This window comes from Cryptotermes secundus, unplaced genomic scaffold (assembly GCF_002891405.2).
Source record: "Cryptotermes secundus unplaced genomic scaffold, Csec_1.0 scaffold320, whole genome shotgun sequence".
Taxonomy (NCBI): domain Eukaryota; kingdom Metazoa; phylum Arthropoda; class Insecta; order Blattodea; family Kalotermitidae; genus Cryptotermes; species Cryptotermes secundus.
Window position 1 is genome coordinate 418,817 of NW_019731221.1, and position 5,201 is coordinate 424,017.

Sequence of the window (5,201 nt, forward strand, 5' to 3'; positions counted from 1 at the left end):
AACTGTAACGGGGCGCGTTTATCAGCTCTAATGACTCATTCTGCTATCAGCAGTTACAGCAGCAATCTGTGAGGAATGTTGGGCCGGGTCAGCGGTGTTGCGAAGTTTCCTCCTTAACTGAACACACTGTACCTTCAAATGTAAATTAGAATTTATATAAGAAATATCTTCCACAGGAAGTTTAGAAAATTTTATATATTCAATTTATGAGAAATATGGAAGAGACACAAAAGTCTCTAGAATATTTCTAAAATATATAATAATTAGACAGTTAATTGTTTCTCATATTTTCAATTAATTATGAAAATGAATACCGATTGTAATTCAGAACGATCTTAAAACATATAGAACATGTTTTGTTGGAAGGAATATAATTGTTTTTTGGCATCAGTCATAAACAGAATCTCCGATCCGTGCACTGAGTTAGTAACCATGATTTAGCATAACGCCGTAACTCCCGAGTTTCTGGGAACAGCTCACTTCTTCATCAAAGTCTTAATAGCATTATGTTATGCTGCGGCATAATTTCTCATACATTATCCAGTAAACCAATACGTGCAGGGAACTAACGCTGTGTGCAGTTCATTTTTCATTCCTGGCCTCATAACTGGTTATTGAAGCGATTTTCCATTCGAACAACCGGGAATCAATCAGTCATCGCATTATTCTTGTTTCCGTCCGTCCGTCCGTCCTTCCATCCCTCCGACGTTCGTTTCCAGTTTCCATTCAAATCAACAATACAAATATTTCTTTCACTTCTTATTTTGAAATTACACGTTTGCCATGTGTGGTTTTGAATTCTTTCTACCCCCTTTTGCAGAATTGTCCGTTGCAATCAATAGAGGGGTTAGCTTTGTGTGTGCGTATGGGCGGGATTTAGCTTCGCTTGGGTTCGAACCGCGGACTCCAAAGGGGAGGGACATAGCAATGGCCGACCATTCGAACTAAAGCTTTGGGCGTGGCAATGGTTCATCCTCATTAACATAACGATAGTGCATTAGTGCGGGTATGATAATGACGTGGATGCATTAATTCGATGGGATCGACACATTCTCACAGGAGATGCAATCTGAAAGTAAAAATATATAAAAACGACGCTCGTTCAGGATGATGTATCGGTCCGTGATATAAAATACTCTGAGCACGGGATATATTATATTTGTATTAACATTGTGTAATTGGCAAAATCAATACTTTCCAGTGCACAGCCAATGATTGAGATGTAATGCCTATCTGTTTCACATTTACTGGCACTAAAATGTTGATAAGCTCTGAATATTATGGTCTTCATAGTAGTTATATTATCTGAAATTTGGAAATATACTGACCCTCTGGTCGTATTTGAAAATATGCATACGCAATATTGATTGATAACTTCTAGGATATGATGTAAATTTATTTTAGCTGATACACTCACAATTGTGATTATGAGAGTATGTTTTTATGGGTTTAGAGTCATGTAGCTGGCCAGAGAAGCCCACTTTCCGCAGTAATACATGACCTTCACCTTCAGGTTAGAATGGTAAGCTAAGTTTCTTTTGCGACATTCTTCTTCCATGTTTCTTGTTTACCTTTCCTTCAAATCTGAAGAGGGAAGCGGCTGTTCCTGCGAAACATAGGGCTTTTCCGAACTACGTAACGTTATAACACAGAATAACGAGAAACAATTTTATGCCTAGGGCCACTGAAGAATTAGGCCTAGAAGAGGACTCAAGGAGGATGAGGTGGGCAGGGCATGTAGCACGAATGGGGGAGGAAAAGAATGCATATAGGATATTGGTGGGAAAGCCAAAAGGAAAGAGACCACTGGGAAGGCCAAGGCGTAGGTGGGTGGACAATATTAAAATGTATCTTTCAGAGATAGGATGGTATGTATTGATTTGATCTGACTCAGGGTAGGGACAAGTGGAGGGCTCTTGTGAACACGGTAATGAACCTTCGGGTTCCATAAAATGCTGGGAAGTTCTTGAGTAGCTACAGATTTGGCTTCTCCTCAAGAAGGGCTCATCTCCATAGGTACGTAACTAATAAATAAAAGGTTGCCCACGCAAGATATGACGCAACCCCGAGAGATGATTTAGACAAAAATTAGAATAAATAAGTAAGAGAACTAGACGTAAATCTACTGTAATTCTTAACAGTCCGTACTGCATGGTGCTGAGAAGTCAGTTTCACGCCCTAGCTTATTTAGTCACAGGGAAATAGACTTATCTCCTTAATGCTTAGCAGATCAAACTTCTGTATATTTTCAAGTTTTCACAACAAGGGTCATTTAAGTCTTTGACATCTGGATTGTGATATATTTCAGTCTTGTAGCTGGATGCCGAAGCTTCTAAATTCATAGAAATTTTTGACTCTATCTTCAGTTTTGAAACCTATAGGCTCAGGAATATACTTTAAACTTGACACCTCAACAATTTAGATAGAGGTAATGTATTGCACCGAAAGGGCAGTAGGGACCTTCAAAACTAAAAGCGTCACAACGCAGAAGATCCTAGGCTAAACGAATGACCAAAATAAATTGGGACTTCAGTCAAGCAGTTCATCTCCTTACATAACACAATTTATACTAAACCTTTCCAAAATAATCTTCATAATAGAAATGTTTTCTAACAGATTGAAGCTCATAACAATTTAAAACTATGAGATATAAATCATACCTTGATGAATATTTATCTCAGCAAAATATATCTTGAACAAATTTTATCCACGAAAATTTCACATACATTTTTTTTCATAAACATACCTTTTCTACAAGTTTCAATATTTTTGAGATAATTAAAAAATGGGTAATCACTTTAGAATTTTTTCACCCTATATATATATTTATAGCTTGTCTCTATTGTATATAAGAAATATTACAGCTGTAGTGCCGGATCGAGAATTTCAGAATGAAGGAAAAAATATTTAGCATTGAGTGACTCACCAACTGAAAGGATATAAATAATGAAAATTATTATATACTAAATAAGTTCTTCCCTCCTATGTAATTTTCCATTAATGTAATTCAATTTAGTACTTTATTTACTTATGTGCTCACTCAACAACCCAAAGCCAATTATAACATAAGCAAGAGCTAAGAAAGACAGAAAAATTAACAAACACATACACACGCAAAAAAGACAAGAGGTCAACTTGTATCATTTAGAAAATAACATGAGATTCAGTTGGCGCAATCATGCCAAACATCATGATTGAGAGAAACATGCATATATATATATTTGAATACAATTAACACTTCAATAATTTAGGAACTACAATTATGGAACACTATTAGAAAGAATGTGGGTTCAAATACGTCAAAATTCCTGAAAACAACATCCGCAACAGATGTGCAACTAACAGGCTGATAATTTTTAGTTGAAGAGCAGATATTTAACATAGAGAAGTGTCTACTTTGCAGACATACGTTTCCCAAAATACAAGGACAGAATTACAGCCAAGGCAAATCTGAATCAGTAAAGGTTGATCTTCTCGTACTTAAGATGTGCAGTTTCAACCTTCCCCAAATATAAGCCTAAATATAATCGACATTAGAAAGAAAATATTGAATTAAATGGCCCCAAAAATTCTGCTGGATGCATTCCAATTTTCTCAGATCTGAACAAGCTTAAATATATACCAGTATACAAATGTTCAAGGCATAGGAAAAAGGAAAAGAAATTTACACTGCGAAATAGACCCTACCAATTAATACAATTAAAATCCATGTAACCGAAGTGCTTATAATTATGCTAATTCCAGTTCCTTACTCATTTGCACTCTTACTCAAAAGTCCAGAGCCCGGATATAAATAATCATTATCATCTTCAAGCTAGGCTTTCATTAGCTTTTCCCGCCTCAAAGACTATCCTCCAAAATAATAATAATAATTAAATGTATTACATTTAATGAAGAGTTTGAAAACCGCTAAAATATATAGTAGGTAAACACTTTTAGACATATTGAATATAAAAGTATTCTAGCGCGTAGACCCATTAATGGGTACGAAGCAATATCTGCTGTTAGGCAACACATACTTAGTAAGTAATTATACGCGGCCGTTACTGAGTAACGCCTTTGCAAACAAACATATTCCCATGGAAACGATTGGAGCACAAATTTGAACGGCGTTTCTACGGTGTCCGTTCCAAGATACTATAAGGGGGCCAACGGATGTCACATAAGGACTATGCCGTGTGGAGGCGGGGTCGAATAACTCCACTGTGACCCTGCGAGTAGTAGGAGGCAACGGAAAGGGAAGTCTCGAATCTGAGAGAGTAAAATATGGTCTCGAGTCTCACTGGACTGGAACCCGAGAGTGACTGCGCTGGCGAGAACCAGCAGCAATTTATATGACAGACCCGTCCTCTCGTCAGAGAGAGCGCCCCACTTCAACAAACCGGCAAACTGCTAGTCGTGAAGTAATTTTGACTTTGACTTTGACTTTGATTTGAAGAGAGGGAGAGAGAGTTGCGTGGAAGTCTGTGAAGAGAAGGCTTGGTGCAGTTGGGAGAGTTGTGAGATATTCGTCAAGCTGTACTGAAGTGAGCGCGGAAGCGAAGAATCTCCACTGTTAGAAAACGTTTCCAGGGAAAGATTGGTAAAGACATGGCAGACTGAAAAGTTGTGGCGTGTGTTGTAGTGATTTCTAAAGTGTGGAGATTCGCGATGGTACCACAGTTACGTGTAATCACGTGTCGTGTGATGCAGTGTCACTGAATTCAATCTCCAAACAAACCCCCGTATACAGTCACACTCCTTCACGTGGCAGTGTAAAATAATCGAAAATGAATCGTTGAAGATAATAATTATATTATTTATTATTTATGATCAACAGCTACAAGGTCAGTTGTCTAAATAATTCAGATTATAAGGTATTGCTCACAAGCAAAACAAACAAAACTACTAAAACAAAAACCATAGGACCAGTTTAGGAAACAGCACAGTGGAGAACTATTTCTGCCTTACACAACAAAGAAGGTCAGAAAGAATTTATTTTCCTAAAAGAAGACACAAGTTTATAAAATTTCGGAGGTTGCGTCTTTAAACTATCTCCAATAGACTTTATGAATTTAAATATGTAAGACTTCATTGTAACTTTCTCTAACTTATAACATAGAGACACTGATATATTGGGTTTCTGGACTTTATCCATCGTCCTGGTTTTTCAGATAACAAATAAAAACACGACGTTTCGGAAACTGGATCTGTTTCCGTCC